The sequence below is a fragment of the Cuculus canorus genome, chromosome 2, assembly GCF_017976375.1.
Source record: "Cuculus canorus isolate bCucCan1 chromosome 2, bCucCan1.pri, whole genome shotgun sequence".
Classification (NCBI taxonomy): domain Eukaryota; kingdom Metazoa; phylum Chordata; class Aves; order Cuculiformes; family Cuculidae; genus Cuculus; species Cuculus canorus.
Window position 1 is genome coordinate 61,073,111 of NC_071402.1, and position 14,925 is coordinate 61,088,035.

The 14,925-nt window shown below is 35.6% G+C and overlaps 1 protein-coding gene across 20 annotated transcripts in view; it reads right to left on the reverse strand.

The window, feature by feature from the left end:
* NETO1 (neuropilin and tolloid like 1) overlaps window positions 1-14,925 on the reverse strand; it is an 81,122-nt gene that overhangs the window by 43,817 nt on the left and 22,380 nt on the right. The gene's annotated exons all lie outside the window — the stretch shown is intronic.

A 14,925-nucleotide genomic window follows, 5' to 3' on the forward strand; every position in this document is an offset into this window, starting at 1 on the left:
TAGATGAGATAATAGGAAGAAAATTTTTTACTATGAGGATGGTGAGGCATTGGAACAAGTTGCCCAGAGAGGTTGTGGATGCCCCATCCCTGGAAGTGTTCAAGGCCACATCAGATGAGGCTTTGAGCGACCTGATCTAGTGGAAGATGTCCCTGCCCATGGCACGGGACTTGGAACTAGATGATCTTCCAACCCAGGTCCTTTCCAACCCAGACCATTCTATGATTCTGTGATTCAAATGACAACTATCCACAAACAAATCACCATTTCACAAAACTTGGTCAAGTTTGAAGATGCTGGCTAAAGCCAGTAATGTGAAAGAGGCTGAAGTATTTCAATGATCTTTATATTTATGATATTTATATTTGATATTTATATATCAATGATGAACCCTTATATACAAACACTCCACATTAAGCTTCCTGTGAGCAACATACATACTGCCCAGGCCTCAAAAGGTTTGCACAAGAGGAAAATCAAAGTAGAGCTTGAACCACGTAATCTACTCATGGAAGTGATTTTACTGTTTCAGGATTGAGTCGGTATAGAAAAAGATACAAATAAAACAATGAAGGTTGGAACTAGGAAATGTATCAAATGAAAAAATACACAACCTACCATCAGAACTGTTGTTTCCCTCTAGCCTTGGTCAAGTCAGGACAGTAAGAATCATAATCAACTAATATCCTGGAAAAGTCTAGTGCTGTAAAAGCAAAGTCAGCAATTTTAAGCTGCACACTGAGAATGTATTGACTTAAAAAATTGCAGCTGTAAAATTGCTTTTTTAAACTGTTCCTCTACAAGCAGGCTGCTGTGGTTCTTCCCAGTTATCTCTTACAGTTGCTCAATAGAATCATAGAATGGTTTGAATTGGAAGGGACCTTAAAATTATCTAATTCTAACCCCCTGGCATGGGAAGGAGACATCTCCCACTAGACCGGGCTGCCCAAGGCCACATCCAACATGGCCTTGAACACTTCCAGGAATGAGGCAGCCACAACGTCGTGAGTAAACACTCCCAAACTTAAGGAACTGCAAAAATAAATGAGCAGGCAATTAGAATGGATTGTTAAGCAGTTTTATAGATACATAAATGGATAGGATAATCAACAACAATTAACGTAATTAAAAAGTGTGGTTAAAGAACTCGTGGATATTTAATGCTGAAAGCAAGAGAGATGGAAACCTACTTTGACAACTGGTCCAAATTAATGTCCAAAACATGTCTAGTATAACCACTATATTACTTTCTCTTGCTGAGTTTGCTCTTATTTACTGAAAACACTCCAACATATTAGTGAAGTATAGAGGAGGAAAGGAGAAAAAGGTCCTGACAGGATTTCTCCTATACGAAGGAGTGCTAGTAACAAGAATCCAGGCTGAAATGTAAGCTAGACCATGCAACTTGTGCCAAAAAACAGTTCTGAGAGTATGTTTTCATCTGTTAAATACAGTTAAAACAAAACCACATAGAAGTACGCTGTTAAAATTCTAAAAATATGGTAGATCCTGCTCAGTTTTGAAAAATAATCTTTTTTTCAGCCTTTCAGCTTCTCAAGAGTGATAGTGAAATAAAATATTTCAGTATTTAAATAAATTGACACCTGAAGTGATACATTTAATTAAATATTAATAGTATAACTATACTATTATTATAAAAACAACAATAAGCTCTTGTCAGAGATGCTGAAAATTCAACCATGTTTAAGCATACTTACCCAGAAAACATTGTTTTTTAAATAGTCTACCATTAAACAGATTATACTTTAGCAGCTCTTCTGCATGTAATTCAATCAAATTGTTATTATCAGTCTGGCTGAGTCAGAACGCTTTTAATGGTATCTAAACACTGAGTGGCTACATCTTCCAACAGACAGATAGTCCTGATGAAAATTATGTTCCCATTAGGAAAGCCTCCTAAGACAGGAAAATTTTGCTGTGAAAAATAAGATTGACCACATACAATGAGAGAGAAAAATAGGTGGTAATAAGCCTTGAGGGAAATGCAATACATGTAAATTCTTTTGCAGGGATCTCCTTAACGGGGAAATTAAGTATGCAAAGATTAGACCAAGAATTTTCATAAGAAATGTGAAAATGTGCAAAGCATATGTAAATGGAAGACCTTGCAGTCAAAAGAATTTCCGTGGTTCTTTTCTGAAGCCTCTTTTACAACCAGCCAAATTCAACAAAATAAAGGTTAGCCAAAAATTTCCTTTGGTGCTATATTACAACCTATTGCACAAATAATAGATTCCTGCAGTGTTTAGTTACTATAAGCTTTTCTGTAAAATCTCAGTGAAGCACAGAATTACATCTGAAACTGCTTATGAGATGCAAAAATCTGTGCCAGGTTATTTAGAGTTAGTGGTAAACAAGTAGAATGAAAAATTTTATAGTGTCACAAGCAGAAAATGGTGATAATCTGTAGATTTCCTTAACTAGTAAAAAAATGGGGTGGGTTAGGAGACAGTGAGGTGGACTGAAAACTGGTAGAACGATCAGGCTCATGAAGGTGGGAATCAGCAGCACTAAGTCTAGTTGGAGGTCAGCAATAAGCAGTGCGTCCAAGGTCTCAATGTTGCTCTTTAATGATCTGGATGATGAGGCAGAATGAATTCTCAGCACGTCTGCTGATGACACAAAGCTGGGAAGAGTGGCTGATACACCGGAGGTTCAAGTTGCCAGCTAGAGGGGCCTCAAGAGGGTGGAGAAACGGGCTGACAGGAACCTGACAAAATTCAACAAGGGAAAGTGTAAAGTCCTGCACATGGAGAGGAACAACTAGGGAGGAAAAAGCCCATATGCTGGGGACTGACCAGCTGGAAAGCAGCTTTGTAGAAAAGGACCCTGGAGGTCATGGTGCTCACCAAGTTGGATATGAGTCCATAATATATTGTTGTGGTAAATAAGGCGGCCAGTATCCTGGGCTGCTAGGTGCAGTGCTGGAAAGAGGATGAAGGACGTGACCCTTCCCTCTAGTCAGCACTGGTAAGGCCACATTCGGAGTGCTGAGTCCAGTTCCAGGCTCCATACAAAAAAGGTGTGTGAAAGACTTTGTTCACAAGTAAACTACAGCATCTTATGTGCCTGCCCAGCTATCGCACATCCACACTGAAACATGTTTATCTGCCTATGTATGCTTGCATGCAGTCTCTCACTCTTAAGACGCTAACATTCACTTCAGACTAGTCAGTTATCTGATCTCCCTGGCTAACATTTTATTTTGTTCTCCTATAAAATAGTACCTGACATTCTTTTTCTCCTTATGAACACAAAATATCAAAAGTCTCACTGAATACCACTGCCTTTATCAGTCTCAGACCTCAGTAAATACCAAGTAAACACACAACTCTCAAGTATGCATAACAAATTCACAAATATGTACAGTTTAAGCAGAGATGTTATGGCAGAAAACAGTTTAATTAGATATTGTTTCTGTTCACACATAGCAAAAAGTCTAACAAAAATGCAATTAACTTCACTTTGAAAACAGATGAGCAAAAAAAGTTTCTGAAGCACAATAATTAATCCTAATCTTTGTTCATCAATAGCATGATACTCCAGACAAAAAAAATGATTGCACAAGATATGCCAACATATATTTTTCAGAGACCACACACATGCAGATACCTTGATACCTAATTATCTATATTTTTCTTTTGCATCTAATATAAGACATACAGAAAGTTGTCCATGACACAGGCAATATTCATTACCACAACGCTGCATGCAAATTTGAAAAGTAAATTCATGTTATCAGAGAGCACAAACCTCAGGAACTTTAATATTTTATTTGGTTGCAGAACCTGTGTCCATCTGCATAGGAAAAATCTCATCCAATATCAGAGGTTCAGTCTGGGTTAGCTTCCCAGGTTCTCTGTACATTCAATAACCATAGTAAATGGACACATTTGGAAAAAAATGCATCTCAATTTTTGACTTATCTAAGGCAAAATAAATTGCTTTCTGAGTCACTTGTTCTAATGACTATAAAAACAGCTAAAGATTCATTTGAACAAATGCCTACATGTTAGAATTAGGTGTGATAAATCCTAACACACATGCACTATGTCAGTGAGTAATATATTTGGAGTATGTGTTGAGGGGTTATTTTCAACATTTAAAGTGGAACGTGTTACAGAATATTGTGGAATCAGTGTATCATTATCTTATCACTAAGGAAGAAGGATGTGTAGCAAACTTTTTAAAGAGATGTAAAATTTGAAATATAAGTAAAAAGAGAGCTATATGGGGAAAAAAAATCAGGCTGGTGATCATAAATGATGATCATAAAGCAAAATTATTATGTCATGACATGAGCCAGTACTTTTTTCTAATCTACAGTCATAACAGAAAGTGAAATTCTTTAAAATTGTATTACTTGAGTGATTTCCGTAAGAAACAGGTAGATAGCATCTAACAGAAACAGTGAAAATACATAAAGTTCAAACTAAATACCTGCAATGAGATATTCTGCTGGCAAGTATTATTACAAATCTATTTCAAAAGATCAAATTTTGAACAAAAATTTAACATTTATCAAAACTGTTCAACTTTTCTTCAAGGACAGATTCTGCAAGGCTTTTAAAAATAATTTTAAGTCATAAAGGAAAATCATCCTGTCTTCTTTCTTACAAATGCACAAATTTGTGAAGTCAACAGATGTTTTGGTATCTCTTAACTACAAGCTTGAGCAAATATATTCCTTAACATATTTGGACTAGACATACTTAAGTACACAGATTTTTTTATATCTGAAGTACAAGATATACAGTGAAGAATAGAAATAATTACTGTATGGTCAGTCAGATGTCAAGATGAAGGAAATGTGGACCACAAAATCGTGATGCATATATGAGACATGTTCGTATTATCTTTTGATGTATTTAGTTTTCTTTTCTTCTATAAATGAGAAATGAAGGAATTATCTGCTCAAACTATACACTACAAAGGACTGATATTTGAGACTGAAATCAAGACTCTGCTCTTTGTGAACTCAAACCGCTGCTTGGGTTTAGGGATATTTGCACAAAATGGTCCAAATACAGTAAACCTATTTTCCAATGATAAATAGGGAAAATGTTCATTTTTACTGATTGAACAGACAGCTGTAGTAACAATTTTTCATTTTTCTGTCTTTGAATGATTAGAAATAGGTATTTAACTTATATCTATCAAAGTTTAAGAAATTTTAATGCATGCGTGTGGTTCTCTAACACAGAACTTATTAGAGACCTGATTTTGTAAGTAAACGCTCACAGAAAAGTAAAGAGAATTGCACTATTCAGCAAGCCATTGGTTATTTATTTTCAAGGTTATGAAGTCAGGTTCTTTTACAATGATTTCTGGGAATCTGAATCAGTCCTGTCCTCTTGAGGGGTGAAATACAGTTCTTTGTAAAAGTAGTACTTGCAGAACTCAATACAGAACACCAGGATTATTATAAGGTTTTTAATGCGGTTGCTTCCTAGTATTTGATAATACAGTGAAAATACTGGAAGATGATGAATAAAGATTTTAAAAGCATAAAAATCTGCTCATAGAATCACTAAAGCAGTTCAAAATCAAAAAAAAATTTCTATTAGTAAACACTTTTTTTTGTGAGTTGTACAAACAAGGGGACTTAGCAGTTCTGCTGTGGAGGGTAAAGGAAAAAATGCTGAGTTAAAAAAAATATTAAGTAAAATAGATATGCAAAACCAGACAAATTATTGTCTTATTAGCTGAAAGTGAAATATGTTCTGACAAATCTTTTCAGTTCTGCTGTTGAAACTTCAATATATATGTCTATATCTGTATTAAAGATACAAAAGGATCTTCATAAAAAAGGTAAAGGTTCCTAAACAACCTGAAAAACACTTCTATAATAATTATACCTGGCAATAGTATGTGCTGTATTTGCTTTTTATTTTCCAAGTTCTTTCTTTTAAGAACAATATTGTGAGGACAGCTATCATAGAGGCTACATATTTATAATCTACAACACTGTTTCTCAAATTTTTCACTCCTTAGCACTGTCATGAAAAATCTCAAAGATGGTAAGTCAAATGTAGACGTGAATACAACTCTTCATATTTCACCTTGAAGTTCTACCTGCTATTAGATCAGCAAAAAGTCATATGATGAAAAATATGTTGAAAAAAGTTTTGTGCTCTGGAGAAGTTCGAGAACTTCTGGTTTTGAGGACGTAGATCCATAAGGAGATACTACTTTTTGAGGATGTAGATCCATGAGGAGACACTACTTTTTCTTGCTTTTGATGATCTGACTCACAGTAAAGTACATTAGAGCTTCTATTTGTCTTAGGAAGAAATTTCATAAATGATTGTTGCAAGCAGTAGGTGAAGTAAAACCATAGTTAGAAAAATACAGTCAGTCTGCTCTAGTTACTTTAACCAGATTCGTTATATTGTTGAAGCAATACAAAGTCCCACTCAGAAGTTTGATTTCCAAAATACTTTTTTTTTATTAGTTTTTTTCTTTTATCACATTTACTACTCTCAGCTCATATTCACGAGTAAAGTATCTTTATAGTTCATCAATATATTATATGATTTACAAACTGCACAGCTATGGTGGTCTAATTAAGATGACATATACTGCAAGTGCTAGCAATAGCCTGTAATTTGTATACCAAAAGTTAATACTTGTTTCTTTAGCATCTATTTGTAAAAAGGCAGTATATCAGAAAAAGAAAATCCTTGTCTTTGCTTAACTTCTGGCTAAGATAGTTAAACTTAGCAGAAAAGAAGTGCCTGAAAAAACTCCAGGAGAACAGCCCATACAATATCGAAGTTGCATCTGGTTTTCTGTTTTCACGCAGGCTTTGAGATCTTGCCTCCCTTGTCCGCTCTACAAACTGTTTACAGTAGGTTCTCTCTCCAGTGTAAATTTTGTATGGGTGGGAACCATGTGAGAAGGTAAGAGGACTCCAGAGAGCCTGTGTCTTATCCTAAAATGGTGTTTGGACAATTTCATATGTTCACCTAAGTCCTAGAAGTGAGAAGTGCTTCTTGGAAATCACCTAGTGAGAAAGAGCAAGAATGGGCAACAATGTCGTACTTGCGCTGTTGAGAAGAAACAGGAAGTCTGCAAGCCTTGATATGTGTGGGATTATTTGGCAGATGATTTTTATTATGTTAAATAGTCACACTAGCATCTGAGTGCTCCTATTTGGCATCATATCCCCCTTATGCATCACTCTGTGTGTGAAAACACTGGGAAAAATGATCCTATGAAAAATATTTCAGGGGCTACATACACCTTTATCTGCCAGTTGCCCAGAAACAAGACCGAGTGAGCTCAGGAGCCCACTTATCTAAGCAATACAGCCTTGCTGCAACGGTGCAGCTGACTTGACTGCCAGGATTGATTATCAGTCAAGGGCAGCACCTCGTATTAGTCTCCCCAAGATAGTGTCCTGGTGGCTTCCTGTGATTGACTAATGGTCTCTGAACTTGACTAGGAAGAAAGATGTGTAACATAAAAGTGCTATGGAGCTTTTCCTGAATGATGTTGAATACTAAGTATGGCCTAGTTGTGCAATTTCATTGCGATACTACTAAGGCTTGGGATTTATGTCATTGCTTTGTCAGAGATGACTCCCAGCCCAAGGAAATAACACTGTAAGTTCATGGCAGAACTACAGCAAAAAATGATCCAGAGGTTGCTAGGCATTATTTCTTCAGATTGAATCAATTTATACATAATTATTCCTTGCTACAATTGAGTGCTAAATCTGCATATCTTTATCAGAGAGGTTATTTGTGCTGTATCAGTCCACAGAGCGGATTTCTGAGGACAGAGGGAACTTGTTAGAATAACTTGGTGATATAAAGTAAACTTTGTTATTTTGTCATAGAAGTGTTTTCTCCAAATCTTACATCAGAAAATTCAAAAGAATGAACACATTCACTGCGATGTTCCCAATTCTATTGAAGAACTGTCTTTTTCAGCTATTATATTCAACAGAATGTATTACATGTTCCACTCCAAATAGTACTGAAAAAGCTGTAGTTGACCTCACATTGAGATGCATTTCCAAGCATCAGCAGTGCTTACACCTATTAATATTCCCCTGCTGTAGATGGCCATGCCACCTATGGCATCTATGCTATTGTCATCTTCATGAAGAAAACTGTATTGCACATGAGAAACTCAGACAACTTCTCTAGTTTCCAGATGGGTTTTTGTCAGTTTAAATAGACAGTGGATCTGCCTTGGAGATATTCTTACACTTTCATTTCTTCATCTTTTTTAGCAGCATAGAGTAGTTTGTTTTCTCTGAGGAAGAAATTCTGTATAGTTCAGTTGTCAGAAAGAAGATAACTGTGTTAAACTATGAAGTCCTACTTAAATTACCCATAAACTTATGACTTTTACATTTTGTTATACAAGATAACATTCAGATATTTAAGGGATATAAATAATATATGGGAAGGGAGCAATAACCCTTCCACTCCTTCCAGTATTATGAAATTCAGCTCCTTCTGAGATTATGGGAGAAAAATATTTTTATAAATTTTTGGTTAAATATGGTTTTACAGTTTGAGTTTTTTTGCCTTAAAGTTCATCTCCTTCCAGTTGGCTACAACTTCATGGAAGTCACATTCCCTTTTGTTCAAATAGATACTTTTTCTCCAATTTCATGCAATTAAGAGTGTCAAAGAACAGCCCAAACCACGATTAATTGCTAATACTGACCAAGCATAGATATAATCTGCTAGAAACAAGACACTAGGTCAGCTGGGAATTTTATTATTTTGATGAGGAAAGCCCTCCTGTATGCTTTACTATATATTTGACTAAACAAAACATAATTTGTACCAACACTAGCCCCAAATGGCTTCCATTTTAATTAATAAATATTGTTGCTCATCACTAAGATGTATTTCCCTATATGCTCACATGAAAAAAAAGTCAGCAACAGGATGAATTCTAAATCAAAGGGTCTTGTCATCAGCCTTTTAAAGTTTTTATTTAAATGATAAGATCCTTCTAGTGGATCCTCAGACCTCTCCAAGTATAATTTATGCCACATGCTCTGTGTTCACTAATCAAATCTCAATCTGGTTTGCCATGAACATCAGCAAATAATTGGGTCTGTGGATAACTGAAGGTCTGTAATCTAGCGTCTGAATAGATTTAGATTTTTGTCTACATAAAAACTGAGTAAGTGCTAACATTTTCACACCCCAAGTCCTCCAGATCCAGCTATCCCTGCACAGTGATTATTTTCAGTATAGATTAGAAATGTTTTAATTCTATTGTCATAACTTGACAATTTAGATTGAAAAAAATTACCGTTTACTTGGTATTTAACATATTTGCTGTTTTTCTCCTCTATTCAAAAATTACCGTTTTGAAGCAACAATTTGATTTCCACTAGACTTACTCACTGTTTCAACATTGCTACTAACAGAAGCAGGTTTAGGCCTGAAATCTGACCTGAATTTAGCAATTGATTTACTGAGTGCTACACTGATTGACTGGCTCAGCCTCACTCATATAGGGAATCAAAACCAGTCTTTTGCATCACATTGACCATGAAAAACTCACTGCAATTCACTGAATCACATTTTGGAAAGGCAGTGTTCATAAGTCCTTATGCCTACTTTATACAACACCCAATATTGCCATTAACTGGCTGAAGGGACTGGGAAAAGAACAGCAAAGTGGGTACTGATTAGAGACTGTCCTGTTATTCTATGAATGTGGTAATATTAGAAGAAATGAGGTACCAGGATAGTTTTCACTTTTGGCAGCAGCAAGTCAAACATGACTGTCAGTCACGGTACGTGGTATTTCTAAGTATGGGTCAGCCGTACTTAAAATCCAACAAGCAGGCAATAATTAAATTTCGTTTGACCAGATAAACTTTTCGACTCCCAAACAGATGGGTTCTTCCTAGCTTGATTTAAAAGACTCATTTAAAGATGCAGTGGTAAAAAAAAAAAAAGAAAATCTCAAATATAAGTAAAACTTTTCATTTAAAAACACTTGGTAAATCACCAATCTGTATGCATGTTGGAATATCACTGATATGCAATATTCTGGAATACAAATAACTATATCAATGCTTCAAATTATTTTTATATGGCAGGTATGCACAATGACATAGATTCAAATTACCCAAGTCTGATTTTTAAACTACTTAGCCAGTATACATTAAAAACATACAAACAAAAAAAACCCCAAAAAATCCCCAAACAACCCATAAACTTGTTGTATATAATTTCTGTACGGACCTTGTAGATGGTATCAGCTAATAGCCAACTGTCTAATCCACTTAATGAAATTGACATTTAAGAACAAAATAATTCTAATAATAATTTTCTATATGCTCTTTTAATATTAATTTTCACATGGAGGTGAGAAATGTGCTAGTGTAGGGAAAAAAAAAGGAAAAAATCAAGAGAAAACAAGAAGTGGTATCATACATCTTTTATTAACTCACATACTGCAACCAGCAGATTTGATAACATTGTCTCTTGAGCTTCAGCTATCAGATAACATCTGGCAAATGATGTTTGTAAGTCCTGTTACACAACATCTTCTGGCTTCTCAGTGTCATCTAGGGGACTGATATGTGACTAGAATAACATTTCATGCTGCCTGCTTCTGTCATGCTAGTACAAATCTTTAATAATGGATGTACCACAGACACCAGTTTATTTGAATCTGAATTCTCAGAAAATATTTGTCAATTCTATTCTCATCATCTTGCTCATGACTCAAGTGATCTTTCTTAAAACAAATTGCTAGATATTAGTTATTAGTCTTTTGACATCAAAGTATCTAAATAACCTCTCCATATCTCTAATGTGTAATGATCTCTGAAGCAATATTTATCAAATGTTGATCAAAAACATTTGTTTACTTATTTTTACTATTTTGCAATTAATTTATTCCTTTCAGTGACTTTCTCAGTTGTTTGGTAGATTTCATCACCCTAAATATAAAAAAAAAAAGAAAATAATCAAAAGTGTATTTCAGTCTGTGTAGCACAGACCAAAACATTTTGTCTCACTGAAGATAAATTATGTTCTACAAATCTATTTGAGTAAATGCTGATGTCAAGTACTCGTTTACCTAGAAAATTTCAGACTGTGCTGTGGACATGTAAACCAAGTGCATTTGACAAGACCAGCAAGGGCCTTCAGAGCAAGAACAATATGAGGGCACTGAATTTTTCTTTCAAAAGATATTTGTGTACTTGAATATTTGTAGTATTGATTATATCATGAATTTTTAATAAGAAACACACAATGTCTGACTTGGGAATTGCTTTTGTAAGGGCAGATGTAGTTTTGTTAACAATAATGTTATCCAATTTGATTATGAATGATTGGCATATTTTTAATGAAAGGTTCTCAGTGAGACTGTATGTCCATATAATCACAAAGCACTCTCAAAACAGTTTGGAAATATGGCAGACAAGAATACAAGACTAAACCCAATGTGCCTGACCATACATCCAACTTCATTAGCATAAATAGATGTCTCATTCTTAAACTAAAGAAGAATTTGGTCTGTTTAGATGAAATCTTTTCTGTATTGTATGAAGTTGTAGAAAATGCTTTTATGCATCAGACTATACTAGTTAAATAAACAATGGAATGCAGTGAAACCACTTTAGGGGAAAAAGCAAAAAACCTTTAGGAGCAAAAGAGGTGTTAAGGAACCCTGTAGCAATCATTCAATAATTATGAATGCAAGTTTTGAAGTCGGTTTTAAATATTTTCTTATAGTAATAAAATAAAAATATCTCATTTTTATTAATAAGATGTAATTTCTAGCCAGCAGTCAAGTTTTGGAAGGATTTGTTTTTAGCTAGAGGGGAAAGAAAAGGCAGACAAAACAAATATGGAAAATGTAATTGAAAGATAACAAATCACTAGGTCAAAAAAGAAAAATCAATTTAAATTTGAAATCTCCTAAATCTAGTTCTTTTGCTTAAACTATTGTTTATTTCAACAGATGTCTCACCCACCTACATGTCTTTATGCTTGGTCCTAAATGAATTGAGAAAATAAATGAACAGAGAATGTAGGTGCTTAAATGTCTGCAGATTGCTGAATAAACAAATGAGTAAATAAACTAGTAATAAATAGTTATAGCTGCCCACAACATATAGCATGTAAGACAGACACCATTCTCTGGGAGATCTGCAGCTGAGATAGCTCAAGCTCAAGAGATCTGAGTTTTTTCATTATTGCAAAGGGATGAGGTAAAAGCAATAGCTTCTCATTCCTGGCTTCAACCGAGTTCCAAAATCAGTAGAGCAAGGAGATGAGAATTTGCAGAAAGAGCAAGACACTAAACATCATCTTGGCTTTCCCTAGGTACTACTTGTTTGCAGAGATATTGTCTGGGGACTTAAATCCAAATTTCAGAGAAAAGAGCACACAATAACACAAAAAAAAATCACAGGCCTCTTTTCTATGAAAATATAATTGTCTTTTTCAAAAAATTATCCTTAAGTACTGCTCCATTTTTATTTTAAAAAAACCATGTGGCAATGGATGCACTACCACAAGCTTAAGTTGTGGGAATGTAGTAAAAATCTACAAGAAAATTTAATTTATGTTTGAAATTTGAAATCCAAGGATTGGAACCGGCACTCATTGCAAATTGTTGCAGAACTGTTATCACTTCATTTTACAACTTGTAAACCTGAATGACAAACTGAGTTGGACCAAAAAACTCATCTGAATGAATTCAGTTCTAAGCATGGTTGAAGAACATCATACATTTTTACATACAGAGAATAATTTCATTTCAGAGAATTGACAGGTGATTTTTTTAGGGACAAGGGTATCTAGAAGAAGAACAGGAACACAGAAAAATCACTAATCATGATGTTCTGTCTCCAACAAAAACTCAACTCGCTGAAACAGAATATGAAAACAAGTGGTAACTGGAAGTTAGTGAATAAGCTGAGCCTACTTCAGGCTTTATTAGTGTGATTTTGATGAAACAGGAAAACACTGAATTAATATATAGATATCACACAATTTATGAGAAGGGAGAAAAATAGATTTTAATTCATGAAAAGAGTTGAAGAAAAAGTAGTTCAGTTCTCCAAAATAAATAAATATTTTATTTTGACTTAGCTCAATAGACAAAAAAAGTGGACGACAGTATTTAAAAATGTATTTATCTTTAAGAAGTAACCAAATCTAGAGATTACCCAGATTTATGTATATGCTAAAATATAGACTGCTTGAAGTTCTCTGCTAAATTGGGACTAGATTTAGTGGGTTGTCAGTGCTGCATTTGAGCATAGCAAACTTAAGCAACTGTTTTTTGGAATTATCTTGGGCATATCAGAAAGTACTTTCAGAGATTTCTGATAGATTACATTGTTAAACTGTAGTACCTGATATTCTTACATCAGGGGCCTTAGTGAACTGAATAGGTTTTGCAGCGAGACAACTAGCATTTAGAGTTGTCACAAAAAAATAATGTGCAACTTGGAAATACTTACACATTCATGATAAATTGAAAAAAAAAACCATATTGGCTTTCCCAAATAAAAGAAAACATTACCTGTCCTAGTGGCATTCTGCATTAAAAGATGATTTCAAAGATCTGCAGGAATGAAAATTATGTGACTTTTTTTTTTTTCCACTGTGTAAATGACATTATTAGACAAAACAGAAACAGACCATAGGACGCTAGCAAATTCTGGACCTTTAAATAGGGGTGTCAGACACTTGTACCATTCTGTATTTGGTGGCTGAACATTTTTCAACTTTACTACGTTGACCACAAAAATATTATGAGATTCTAAAGGAATATCTGTCCATAATGTGAATTAATATTATAAAGAAAACACCCTCTTTAATCTACTTAGCATTCACAAACACTAACCACCACTCACAATACAAAGGTGACTCTTGGATGAACCAGTGCTGTTTAATGCTTTAATTGATGATATAGACAGTGAGATCGAGTGCACGCTCAGCAAGTTTGCAGATGACACCAAGCTGAGAGGTGCAGTTGCCACACCAGAAGGACAGGATGTCATCCTGAAGGACCTGGACAAACTGGAGAAGTGGGCCTGTGTGAATTTCGTGAGGTTCAACAAGGCCAAGTGCAAGGTCCTATACCTAGACAGGGGCAACATGCGATTTAAATACAGGATGGGGGCTACGTGACTGAGAGCAGCCTTGCAGAGAAAGATTTGGGGACTCTAATTGATGAGAAGCTCAACATGAGCTGACAATGTGCACTCACAGCCCAGAAGGCCAACTGTATCCTGTGCTGCATCAAAAGGAGTGTGGCCAGCAGGTTGAGGAAGGTGATTCTACCCCTCTACTCCGCTCCTGTGAGACCCTATCTGCATTATTGCATCCAGTTCTGGAATCCCCAACATAAGAAGGATATGAACTGTTGGATCGGGTCCAGAGGAGGGCTACAAAGGTGATCAGAGAGCAGAGGAACTTCCCATATAAGAACAGGCTGAGAGAGTTGGGGTTGTTCAGCCTGGAGAAGAGAAGGCTCTGGGGAGACATTATAGTCTCCTTCCAGTACCTGAAGGGGGCCTACAACAAAGCTGGGGAGGGATTTTTACAAGGGCGTGCAGTGATAGGATGAGGGGGAAAGGCTTTAAATTGGAAGGAAGAAAATTTAGATTGGGCATTAAGATGAAGTTCTTCACAATGAGGGTGGTGGGCCACTGGCACAGGTTGCCCAGGGAAGTTGTGCATGTCCCATCCCTGGAAGTGTTCAAGGCCAGGTTGGATGGGGCCTTGAGCAGCCTGGTCTAGTGGGAGGTGTCCCTGCCCATGGTAGGGGGGGCTGGAACTGGATGACCTTTAAGATCCCTTCCAACCCAGATCATTATATGATTCTATGATTCATATCTGCCATTATAAACCCCTCCATATAGATTTTCATATTTGAAAGCTTGGATTC